General features: G+C 48.0%; 1 protein-coding gene across 1 annotated transcript in view; it reads left to right on the top strand.

Annotated features, from left to right (window-relative positions):
• Nucleotides 1-12,552, top strand: part of LOC309562405 (RNA-binding region-containing protein 3-like) — a 205,646-nt gene extending 193,094 nt beyond the window's left edge. Inside the window, exon 15 of the mRNA XM_082266608.1 lies at nt 12,206-12,552. The gene's annotated coding sequence lies outside the window, so the exon portion shown is untranslated. The remainder of the gene's footprint in view (nt 1-12,205) is intronic.
• The last annotated feature ends 597 nt before the right edge of the window (nt 12,553-13,149 follow it).

The following is a 13,149-nucleotide window of genomic DNA, read 5'->3' as shown; positions in this document are numbered from 1 at the left end:
CGATCTGGCTACGAGATCGAGTTTCTCTATAGGCCGGAGCGCAGATTTTTTCCCTCAAATCTTCTACTGTCCCCGGAGCGTTTGCGGGATCTGCATCTAGCGGTGCAGGACCTGAGGGCTCAGGGAGTGGTGGTCCCGGTGCCTCATCAGGACAGGTTTCGGGGGTTCTATTCCAATCTGTTCACCGTGCCCGGGAAGGAGGGCAAGGTACGTCCGATTCTGGACTTAAAGGCGCTGTACCGCTTTGTGCGGTTGCGCAAGTTCCGCATGGAATCTCTGCGGTCGGTGGTGGCTGCCCTGGTTCCGGGGGAGTTCATGGCTTCCATCGACTTGAAGGATGCGTATCTTCACATCCCGAATTTCGAGGGTCACCAGAGGCACCTTCGATTCGCCATAGTGGAGGATCACTACCAATTTGTGGCGTTGCCCTTTGGTCTCGCCTCGGCTCCACGGGTGTTCACCAAGGTGCGGGCACCGGTTTTGGCTTTGTTGAGAGCCCAGGGCGTCTCTGTCCTAGGGTATCTGGACGATATTCTGGTTCGGTCTGCGACCAGCCAGGGTCTGGAGAAGGCTCTGTCCGTTACGATGCAGTCTCTGCAGGAGTTTGGTTGGACGATAACTTTTCCAAAGTCAGCACTGTGCCCATCGGTTCGTCTCCCTTACCTGGGAATGGTTCTGGACTCTGTCCAGGCGAAGGTCTTCCTACCGGACGACAAACTCAGGACTCTTCAGGAGAAAGTCAGGTCCCTCAGGGACGCTCCGTCCTCGTCCACTCGGACGTGCATGAGATGTCTGGGATTCCCTTCGCCCAGTTTCACACGCGGGGTCTCCAAGCGGAGATCCTGTCCAGGTGGGACGGGCGACCGCGATCTCTGGATCCGGATTTCATTGGGCCATCGCACCAGAAGGGTTCTTCTGTGGTGGCTCCTGTCCCCGCCGGTGTCAGGGGGCAAGTCTTTTCGTCCTCTCTCATGGACGGTGGTCACCACGGATGCCAGCCTGTCGGGCTGGGGTGGTGTTCTGGGCATTCTGTCCGCTTAGGGAACTTGGTCGGAGGGGGAATCCTCCCTTCCGGTCAGCATTCTGGAATTGCGTGCGATGATTCTCTGCCTTCAACGTTGGCCGGACAGGCTGCACGGCGGTGGCTTACGTCATTCGCCAAGGGGACACCAAGAGGGCCCGGGTGGCTCGGGAAGTGGCCGACATTCTGTCTTGGGCCGAGACGCATGTCCCGGCGATATTGGCGGTTCACATTCCAGGGGTTGGAGAACTGGCGGGCGGATTATCTGATGCCGCCAGTCCCTGGACCAGGGGGAATGGCCCCTCCGTCCGGGTGTTCTCCAGATGTTGTGCGCGACGTGGGGTCTTCCGGAGGTGGACCTGTTCGCGTCTCGTCTGTACAGCAAGGTGTACAGGTTCGTGGCAAGGCCACGCGATCCTCGGGCAGACGCGTTGGTAGCTCCGTGGCATCCGTACCGACTGATGTATGCGTTTTCACCATTTCAATTGCTGCCCAGGTTCCTTCGCAGGTTGGTCTCGGAACCAAAACACGGTGATTCTTGTGACACCGGACTGGCCTCGCCGGTCCTGGTACGCAGACCTCGTGCATTTGGCGGTCGACGCCCCGTGGCGTCTGCCTCTTCGGGAAGATCTCCGGTCTCAAGGGCTGATATTTCATCCTGCCTTGCAGTCGCTGGCTTTGCCGTCCTGGCTGTTGAAACCGAGGCCCTGAGGGATAGGGGTCTCTCCCCTGAGGTCATTCACACTTTGATCGACGCAAGGAATTTTTTCCTCGGGGTAGGTCTTTTACCGTATTTCGGAGGCCTATTTTGCCTGGTGTGAGTTCAGGGGGTCTTCACCTCGCCCGTGGTCGGTGTCTGGGGTGTTGTCCTTCCTTCGAAAGGGTGTTGACAGCGTTTGGCGCTGGCTATGATCAAGGGTCAGGTGTCTGCGATGGCCGTTCTTTTTTCAACGTCCTATGGCATCTATCTCCTTGATTGGCACTTTTGTTCGGGGGCATCTGGTCCCTCCTAGGAGGGTGCCTCTGCCTCCTTGGGACTGGAATCTTGTTCTGTCCGTGTTACGACATGGTTCTTTTTTGAACGGATCGGGTAGATCTCGTTGTCTATGTTGTCCTAGAAGGTCACCTTTTTTGGTGGCGATCAATTCGGCTCGCAGAGTGTCGGAGCTGGCAGCCTGTCCTGCCATTGTCCGTATCTGGTCAATCACTTGGTTAAGGTGGTCTTGCGACCTAACCCTTCTTTTTTTCCGAAGAGGGTTTCGGAATTTCACCTCAATGAGGACATTGTCTTGCCTTCGCCTTGCGCGAAGTCTAAACATTCGGAGGAGGTGGTGTTGCACTCCTTGGATGCTGTTCATGGCGATTAGGGTTTACCTAAAATCGTCTGAATCTTTTCACAAGTCGGATTCTTTGTTTGTCCTTCCGGGGGTCCTCGGAAGGGCGTGGCGGCGTCGGCTTCTGCCGTCGCCAATTGGTTCAGACAGGCCGTTGAACAGGCCTATGCTTTGCGGGGAAAAGTTTCCCTTATGCCTGTGAGGGCACACTCTACCAGATCTCTGAGTACGTCTTGGGCCTGTCGTCATGGGGCTTCTGTGGCCCAGGTGTGTAGGGCGGCGACTTGGTCGACCGTGCACACCTTCACTCTGTTCCACAGAGTGGATGTTCAAGCATCGGCAGATGCTTCCTTTGGCCGCAAGGTTCTTAGTGCGGCGGTCCCTTAGGGTCCCTGGTTTTGGTCCTTTGGGCTGTTTGGGATTTCTTTGTATCCCTGGGTTATTTGTTTTTTTCCTGGGTTATTGCTCCCGTTGAGCAAATTTTTTCTCGTGTTGCCCAGCTGGTTTCCTTCCTTTTACAAAAATTCAGTTTTTTTGTTTATAGCGCAAAAAGTAAAAATCGCACAGGTGATCAAATACCACCAAAAGAAAGCTCTGTTTGTGGGAAAAAAAGGACGTAAATTTCGTTTGGGTACGGCGTCGCATGACCGCGCAATTGTCAGTTAAATTCGTACAGCGCCGAATCGCAAAAAGTGGCCCAGACGTAAGACAGCAAAATGCTCTAGTGGTAAAGTGGTTAAAATAAAAAATAGGGTAAGAAAGAGATCCCTTTTTATATAAACTGTGATCCCAAATACGAGATGCTGGAGCAGTACACATACTAAGGATTCACTGAATTACCTGAACAAGTCAGGAGCACGTTCTTAAACAGTCAAATGGCATGTATGGGCCACATGGCTGAGGTAAACTTGGCATCTACATAGTGCATGAGCCACATACAAAAAATAAACCAAGTATTAAGAAAAAATAAAAATAGGAGGTAATAACAAAACAGAGAATTCAAGTAGGACCTCTAAATCCTAAAGGCTATGAATATAGCTTAGAGAAGCAAAAGAGACGTCACAACATAGCTGACTTCAATATGAGGAGGCAAAGTTTCTAGCCAGCTGGCTGCATCCAGAGTGTAATCAGGGAACAGCAGCAGCTTAGCATTTTGATGGTGCAGATCCTCGGTGCCTCGGGCTGCCGACAACGCTCCATCATGATCCCGGAAATTCATTAGCCTTAACTGGACGGCCTCGATCTTATTAGTCCGCACCGCTTGACACGACGTAATAGCCACCATGACCTCGGTATGCCCGGCGGTGAGGAGTCGGGCGTCTCCACAGGGTCAGTCTGCAAAGCCATATTGGAATGGCCCGCGGGAGACTCTGCCGAGAAAAGGCCCAGGACTCACTGGCGTGTCCGCTCCCGGTGGGAAATTAAGCTTCTTTTAAGGCATACAGAGCTAGAGTAGCGTTGTTGCAGAGCGAAAGGGGGCCCAAATAAATGAAGGATTCAGGTTATCTCCAGCAGAGCTTCGGGAAACACATCTCCTCAGTCGGCCATCTTGGACATGCCCCCAGCTGTTGTACTTTTCATTTTAGTTAACACGCTGACTTCTTTAAAACCCCTCTATTGTGTTTTAAACAGGCACTGTTGCCAGTCTACTCATTTCAACAATCAGAACATTTTCTGATAAAATTTTGTGAATTTAACATCCATGCATGTTATCTACCTGTTACAGGCCCCCTTTTGTAGACATCCAAAAGCCCTGAGAATGTTCCTGGGTGCCGCCATCTGGAACATGATGTGGACAGCCCCAGCTGACTCAGAGCTGTCATTCAACTAACTCTTGTATTCCCTTTCACTTCTCCCCCAACAGCTACATAAAGGGTTATCTAGGGAGTTAGAGGAGCTGGGCCAGCATAGAAAGTAATTAGACACTCCCAGAATGGAAGAGGGCTATGAGAGTAACGAGGAAAGTAGCTGTTCTAAGAAATTGTTTCTCTGGAGTAGTCAAACTAGCCAGTACAAAGGCACATTACATAATAAGTAACAAGTAAGCAATTAAAAATACCCCCTACAGGAGTGGGACACTAGGCAGGAAAAAACGCTACCACGCCAATGGGACAGTCCCAGGGGATACTCCCACTTCCTGCTATAGGCACCCAGTTTTTTTTTTTTCTGCCTAGTCAGAGTAAGGACCTTGTGCCTTGCTGGGATCTCTGGTCCTAGCAATATTGTCTTTTTTTTTTTTTTTTTAAACTGATTTTTTTTTCCTCTCCTTGTTCTTTTCTGTTTCTGTGGAAACTACAATCAACTGCTGGACTGGGCGACGGACTGGATATTCTAGATGCTTATGGTCTCCCAAGTCCAGCCAGTGAGCGCGACCTGACCTCCGCTTTGTGCTAGGTCGGCCGCAACATAGCCCCACTGGACAGGGGCTGGCCAGCAAGTTAAACGTCTCGCTAGGACCCATAGACCTGGTCACGACCTGAGTCGCAGCATGCCTCTTGCCTTCAGCACCCCCATTCCGATGGTGCAGTGGTCTGTCTGGAGTGGTGCCCACCGGGTTTCCATGGTGTGGTAAGTAGTGTCCCCCCTTCCACTGATGGCCTTTTGGGAATGAACGTGGGCCCCTCCCTGGGACGGTCGGACCCCTTGGTTCTCTTCCTTCCCACATAGCATCCTTCCTCATTTATCGGGGTACCTCTGTGGCCCACTCCCCCATTTATCCACACTTAGCTCCCCCTCCCCCAGAGGTGGCCATACATGTAATGTCTGTGTGGGGGTGGTCCTGGTGTGGGGGGGTCCTGCCAGGGCCCCTCCTTACGGCCTTTTCGTTTCTGGGGGTCCTGGGCACCGCGTGTAGCCGCCATTTTGTTGTGAATGACTGCTGTATATATCGGCAGCCATGTTTCTGTAGTCCGGTGGCAATTTTCTTGTAGTTTCCCATTGCTATAAAGCCGTGGCCATGTTTTTGCAGCATAAGGGGTGGGGATTCGGCGGTGGACCTCTAGTGCTCTTTCCTGAACCTTCTCTTTCTCTCTGATCGCCCCACGGCATGCAGCTTTGGTGCTCTGCTCTGTACCTGAGTTGGTGGTGGTGAGTCCCTGTGGGTGCAAAACGGCCTCCCTCTTTCTGCTATAGCAGGAACTTGGTGCGCTGGGACTTTATTTTATTTTATTTTTTTAGCAGTATTTTTTCCTTTTTTTGCTGGTGGTCCCGGAGTTAACCCATGGAGTCCCTGGAGCATGTCTCCCCGCCTGACCCCCTCTCAGGGGCTGCGGGGCCCTCTGGGTCCCAGTCTTCTTTGTCTGCTATGATGGCGGTCCTAGAGTCACTAGTGTCCAAGGTAGATATGGTCCTGCAAAACAGGATGGGCAAAAAGCGTCCCCCGCCTTCACCTGCATCCTCTGTCACCTCAGATTCTGAGGTTGACCTGGCCGACGCGAGTCTTCCTACTGGGTCTGCGTCCAGGCACCCTGAGTGCTTTGATAGTGACAATGATTCGTCTTCCACTATGGTCGCACACGAAAAGGCGCTAGTGGATGCACTGATCGTATCAGTGCTTGAAACATTTAAACTGAAGGATGCAGCTGCCGGTACATTTTGGTACCCGCAGATCCTCAAAGATGACAAAGGTTTTCCCCATTCCCGCCTATGTTGACAAAATTATCGAGTCAGTGGGGTTTCCCTAAACGCTCTGTCAGGGTGCCTAAGCATTTCGCTAAAAGGTATCCCTTTGAAGAGTCCCTGAAAAAAAAAACCTAACCGTACCGCCTATGGTGGATTCTCTGGTTTCCAGGTTAAATAAAGCCACCCTTCTCCCGGTGGAGGACTCTGTCTTTTAAAGACCCTTTTGACAAGAGAGCTAAATCTCTGGTCCAACACCTTTTTACAATGGCCGCTTCCATCCGTAGACCAGTGTTTACCATAACTTTGGTTTCCCAGACCTTCACGGAATAGGCAAAGCTTATGGGCCAGGATTTGGAAGGGGAACAGATTCCCCCCAACCTCGTGGAGCTGGCGGCTCAGTTGATCCAGGGATTGCTGTTTATCTGTGATGTCTCTCTGGATGCGGCTCCCTTAGTCTGCAGGGTATCTGTAACAGCGGTGATCCTTGGGCGCATGAAATGGCTCAAATACTGGTCTATGGACCAGGTTTCCAAGAAGGTCCTGTCTGATCTCCCTTTTGTAGGAGATTGCCTGTTCGGAGGTCCCATGGATGAGATCATTAAGGGGCTCACAGGGGGAAGGTTACTCTTCTCCTGCAGGCTACCAGGAGCAAGTAGTTCTGTCGCAAACGTGGCCCTTTCGTCTCTGCAAACAAGCGGCCCTTTCATTCCTCAGGATTTCAGGAAAAGGGATCATCGAAACGAATTTGAACCCCCTCTGGAGGTTCAAAGAGGCCGTGGTGTGGTAAGCTGAGGGCGGGTCCCTCCAGACCCACAGATAAGCCCTCTTCTGCCTGACGGGACACCCCCACCCGTATCTGGGGTGGGGGGGGGGGGGCGAATTTTGCTTCTTTAAGGACCCGTGGACCTCCTTGATTCAAGACAGGTAGGTCCATGAGCTAATTCGGTCTGGTTATAAGATCGAGCTTCAGTCTTCGCCTCCAGCAAGGTTCTTTCCTTCCAACGTGCGTTTGTCGCCAGATCGCCTGCGAGGTCTCCTCGGAGCGGTGCAAGATCTTACAACGGGTCATTGTACCGCTTCAAGAATCTGAACACTTTCAAAACCTATTTTCTGTGTCCAGGAAGGAAGGCAAAGTTCATCCAATCCTGGACCTCAAGGACTTGACTTCTTTGTGCTGGTACAAAAATTCTGGATGGAATCCATTTGCACGGTAGTGGCATTCCTTCATCAAGGGGATCTCCTGGCCTCTATCGATATCAAGGATGCTTACCTTTATATCCCAATATATATCGGGCATCAGCGCTTTCTTCTCTTTGCCGTGGGCACGGAGCACTATCAATTTGTGGCGTTACCCTTTGGGCTCACCTCAGCTCCTCAGGTGTTCACAAAAGTTTTGGCTCCAGTGTTAACATTGCTGCGGCAGAGAGGGATTGCGGTACTGGGATACCTGGACGATCTCCTTCTGCGTGCAGAGTCTCCGATTTGTCATAAGACAACCTGAACATTACTGTGCGAACCTTGCAAGAGTTTGGATGGGAACTAAATTTCCAAAAATCTTCTCTAGTTCCATCCACCAAGTTGGACTACCTGGGTCTGACCCTGGATTTGGCCTCAGCCCGGGTGTTTTTTCCAGGGGAGAAACTGCAAAAGCTGCAGGATGCGATTTGGGTCATGTTGTCCAACAGTTGCATGCGAGTTCTGGGCCTGATGGTGTCTACCTTCGAGGCGGTTCTGTTTGCACAGTTCCACACACGACCTTTGCAGAGAGATTCTTGCCAAGTGGGACAAGAATCCACAGTCTTTGGACAATCTGATTCTGTTGAGCTAGGGCACGAGGGGGGGTCCCCAATTTGGTGGGTTTGCTCTCCGGTGCTTCGTCAGGGAAAATCCTTCCTTCCCCTATACTGGACAGTAGTCACCACGGATGCCAGCCTGTCCAGATGGGGAAGACGTCTTTGGCACGGTTTGTGCTCAGGGGGTTTAGTCCCTGGAGGAGTCCAGACTTCAGATCAATTTACTGGAACTTTGGGCGATCAGACTGTCTGGCTCATTGGACGGACCATCTTCAGGGGTGCCTAGTGAGGATTCAATTGGACAATGCCACGGCCATGGCATATTTTAATCACCAAGGGGGCACAAAGAGTCTCCTAGCAGCTTGGGATGTAGCAGGCATTCTAAGGTGGGCAGAACGTTTCGTTCCAGCCCTCTCGACTATGCATATTCCAGGGGTAGAAAATTGGCAAGCGGATTACCACAGTCATCAGGCCTTGGACCAGGGAGAATGGTCACTTCATCCGGAGGAGTTTCATCCGTTGTGTCTCCGGTGGGGATCTCCTGAGGTGGACCTGTTGGCCGCTCGTCTCAACAGGAAGGTGCAGAGGTTTGTGGCAAGGTCTCGGGATCCTCTGCCCGACACCACAGATGCGCTGGTGGCCCACTGGGCCCAGCATCGCCTGATATATGCCTTTCCTCCTCTAAAACTTCTGCTGAGGATCGAGGTAGAAGAGATTCCGGTTATCCTAGTGGCCCCAGACTGGCCTCGCCAGTCTTGGTATGCAGATCTAGTATGGCTGGTTGCTGATGTCCCTTGGAGACTCCCTCTCAGAGAAGACCTATTGGCTCTAGAGCCGAGCTTCCATCCTGTTTAAGTCACTGGCTTTAACGGCTTGGCTGCTGAAGGATAGGGGGTTGTCAGACTCTGTGATTCCCACGCTGTTATAAGCTAGAAAATCTACCTCTAAGAAAATTTACCATCGCGTCTGGAAATCATGCATTGCGTGGTGTGAGTCTCTGGGGGTTTCCCCCTTTCCTTTTCGGTGACTCGAATTTTGGCATTTCTTCAAAGAGGTGTGGAACAGCGCCTTGCCTTGGGTACCATCAAGGGCCAGGTTTTGGCCTTGGCGATTTTCTTTCGATGTCCCTTGGCTATGCACTCTTTTGTTCACACTTTTGTTCAGGGGGTTCGCCACTTGGCTCCCCCAGTGCGGTCTCCGTTGCCTCAATGGAATCTCAACTTGGTTCTATCGGTTCTTCAGAAAACTGCCTTTCAAAAATATTTGCAAGATTCCTCTGCTTACATTGTTCCAGAAGGTAACTTTCTTGGTGGCTATTACTTCTGCACATAGGGTGTCGGAGCTGGCAGTTTTGTCTTGTCGTTCACCTTATTTGGTGGTTCACAGAGATAAAGTGGTGCTTCACCCTTGTCAGTAGTTCCTTCTTAAGCTTGTCTCTGGTTTCCATCTGAATGAAGACATTGTGTTGCCTTCCCTGTGTCCTAAGCATGCTAAGGAGATTGCCTTCCATTCTCTGGAAGTAGTTCGGAGATCAGGGTTTACTTGGCTGCAACTGAGTCGTTTCGAATATCAGACTCACTATTTGTCCTTGCGGATGGTCCTCGCAAGGGGTTGGCCGCGTCTGCCATGACTATTTCCAGATGGATCAGACAGACGGTGGTGCAGGCCTATGCAATCAAGGGTCAGGTTCCTCCTTTACCTGTTAAGGCGCTTTCTACATGGGCACTTAGTGCCTCCTGGGCCTTCCGCCATCAGTGATGCAGGTTTGCAAGGTGGCTACTTGGTTGTCTGTACACACTTTCACAACATTTTACAAAGTAGATGTGCTGGCATCTGCGGATGCTGCTTTTGGCTGCAAGGTTTTGCAGGCTGCTGTTGAGAGGACTAGTCCTCCGTGAGGGTGCATGTTTCAGGTGAGCTCCAGTTGTTCCTGGTTGAGCTCCATGTTACCTGTTTGGCTAGGTTTAGCCTTTTTGTAATTTTTTTTTCTGCTGTTTTTCCCATCCCTCATGTTTGACATTGCTTTGGGACATCCCAGTGGTCAAGAGGATTCTGGAGCTGTGTACGTCAATGAACGAAAGAGTAAATTGGATTTTTGTCTTATTGTAAAATCCCTTTCTCTGATGTTCATTGATTAAAGCTGTGTCCGTCAATGAACATTAGAGAAAAAGATTTTACGGTAAGGCAAAAATCCAATTTTTCTGTGCTTCTACCTGCATTTTGTTAGGATCTCTTTAAAATGTTTGTAGGCGACACATTACGGAATAGCTGTATATTTTTCTTTTTATATTTGTTTCTTTTTAAGTTTTGTGTAACTTCATTAACCTTTACAAGTAGCAAGACCACATGATTGGTTTGAAGTTGGACCTCTGTCTCCTTTTTATATTACATTTGCTAAAAATCTGGGAGAAGGACTAAGGAGAAAATGGTACAGGCTCAAACGCAATTGATCCAGAGGGGCAGCCACATATGCTATGTGTTTGCAGGACCATCCCAGTACTAGACTTATAAAATGTTTTTCATTACCATTTTAAGTATTTTTAAAGAAACTTGTAGATAGGGCGAAAGATGTAGAATGTTCCAAAATGCCTTGGCACTAGCTAGATTCTTTAAGCCTTTATTCACACTAGCATGACTTCTCATGCGACTTTGGGCATGACAAGTCACAGCTATTCTTTTCAATGCCACCAGTTCAGGCTGATGCAATTTAAGTCGCAGAGATTTTGGAAAGATGTCTGCGCTACTGGTGCAACTTTTGGTGCGACTTTGATCCATTGAGTGTAAAGTCGCATCAGTTGTGCTCCAAAGTCGCACTGGAGACATGTCAATGTGAATGGAGCTTAACACTTTTTTTTATCACAGGAAAAGTGAATAGGAATTATTTGAATTTCATTTGGAAACTTTTGTCTGTTAAAGTGGAACTAAAGTCCACAGATACCTAACTTCCTTCACTGGTGCTGATATTGGTTATCAGCTTCCTCTGTGTATCCGGTCTAAAGCCATCCTGATTGTCTGGTGGGGTATGATGCAACTCCTGTATAACTCCCACGCATAGTGTACATTCTAAAGGATTGCAAACATGCTGGTCAGTTTGTTTTATTGCAGAGGAGATATAGTATGTTTCTTCTGCGATAGTTTGTCTGCTTGCAGTTTTTAATATTTGCTCTTTAGTTCCACAGAAACAGTGCTGACTTTACAGAGAAAAACAAGTACATGGTGATCTGTTAACCTTATTGTCAGTTTAGCTGCTGACTGAAATATATGATTTCCTAGCTGACCAAGGTTTCCACTCACGGCCAAGAAAAGCCTTGTATATGTCCAAAATGTGGAAAAAAGTGCAGCGCTAATAAATACTAGCAATATAAACGTGTGTGTGTATATATATATATATATATATATATATATATATATATATATATAAACCAAGAAAGGTAAATACAAATAAATTGCAAAATGAATAAAAGTGAACATCAAATCAACAGTCCCATATGTGAAGTGAATATATGTCCGCTTGTTAAGCTAGAGTAGACATTTTCTGGGCTAGGTAAATTGACACAGACATTGGACAATTGGCACATAGCAAAGTGTTGGGGTTATGTGCCTGACAGTATCTGTTCTGGTCATAATCTTCAAGTAATTGCTGGCATATCCTTCCCCTATTCTAAATCACATCGCTAACACCTTTACGTCTGTAAATTAGCCATATGATAATAAGAAAAACCCTTAGTTTGGTTAATGCAAGCTTATCCTTAAAGTGGTTGTAAACACTTACATATACTCAGTTAGGTGACTAGCCTCAGATGATACACAGAGATAAAAACAAATCTTCCTACATAAGTTGAAGTGACTAGCCTCAGATGATACACAGAGATAAAAACAAATTTTCCTACATAAGTTGCAGCTGTTTATCTGCAGCCATTCAAAGTCCAGAATTCTATAACTTGTCTGAGCTGTTTTAAAAAGTCAGGAGGAGAGCCAAAGTTACAGTTTACAGAGCTCAGTGAGTAGAGCTCTGAGAGCTGATTGGAGGGAAGAGACACCCGCCCCCCCTTCACACAGGAACAGACCAGAGGCTGTCATTCAGCCAGAGCTCCCTCCCCTGGCACCATTTTTCTCTTGGTGTCAGGAAAACTTGTCAGAAGTGACTCATGCTGATAGCAGAGGAAGGAAGCAGAAAACAGAAATGACATGTAGTGCTCCTAATTGAGACAAGTACACACTGTAGAGGGATATGCTTTGTTCATATTCCATGCCTGAGGTTTACAACTACTTGAAGCAAATTTAATTAGCTGGGACAGGAGCAAAGAAAAAAATAGAAGTTAAAAAAGATCTCCCTGGAAGAGAAACTGGTGCAGGGCTCGGCAGTCTGTATTATGTCTTCTGTCCAGCATAAAAATATAGCCGTGAAAACAGTTTTGCTGTTCTTCTCCTTAAAGATGACCTTGAAACTGCTGTTTGGGCATTCAGAGTGTATCCTTTCATGTTGTATCCTTTTTAATATATGTAATTCCCAGCTAGATTAAAGAAGTAAGCTTCCTTATGATTTTAGTTACTTCTAATCATATTTCTGTTACATTTTAATGCTTCATAGTGATGTTTCTATACTGGTCTCATTCACAACATTTTCCCCTTATACATTAAACTGTAAACCTTATATAAAAAAGCAGGCATTACTGGAAGGCTTTTTCTTGCACAATTATAGCATAATGGTCTGCTAGATGTATATTGCCACACTGAAGAGCCTTTCCAAACCGCTTGCTTGAAAGACACTGGATTCCACACTTCAAATCACCAGGTGGTATCATAAAAGCCTTGGGGTCCCCGTTAATGGCAGTCCTCATGTATTGCACAGTTCAGCTGCCACTGTTCCAGATTTTATCTATAGCACGGCTTAAAATATTATTGTATATCAATTCAAATATAAAATTATTCTCAACATTTGGGTGGACCGACTTGTGTAAACGCCAAGTGGCTGCTTCTTACTTGGGGCACCATGAAAAAAAAAAAAAAAAAAAAAACTATATATTGGTTAGTTTTCATTTCTGAGCACTGAAAAAGCTGATACAATTACTAAAATGTTATACTTCTACTTTAGATAAAAAGGGCTTGGCATGAAGGTTCTTTTTAAGCTGAACTCTGCCCACCCCCCACCCTAGCATATTCAGAATACAATTCTTGTATATTTTAGAGGGGATTAAAATAGAAATACTTTATTCCATGGTCATGCAACCTCATTTTAGTCTTTACTCCACGTTCCAGGGTGGATGAGGCCTTAATATCACATACAATTCAGGACCAGGACTCTGCTGGCCCTGCTTTGCATGTGACAATATCAGCAAAAAGCCTCTGTGACCATGGAGTAAGGTCACCATTTTTTATT

The sequence above is a fragment of the Pelophylax lessonae genome (genome assembly GCF_965119305.1).
Source record: "Pelophylax lessonae genome assembly, chromosome: 8".
In the NCBI taxonomy this organism is placed as follows: Eukaryota; Metazoa; Chordata; class Amphibia; order Anura; family Ranidae; genus Pelophylax; species Pelophylax lessonae.
Note: the sequence above shows the minus strand (reverse complement) of the source record. Positions and strands in the feature narration are given on the sequence as shown.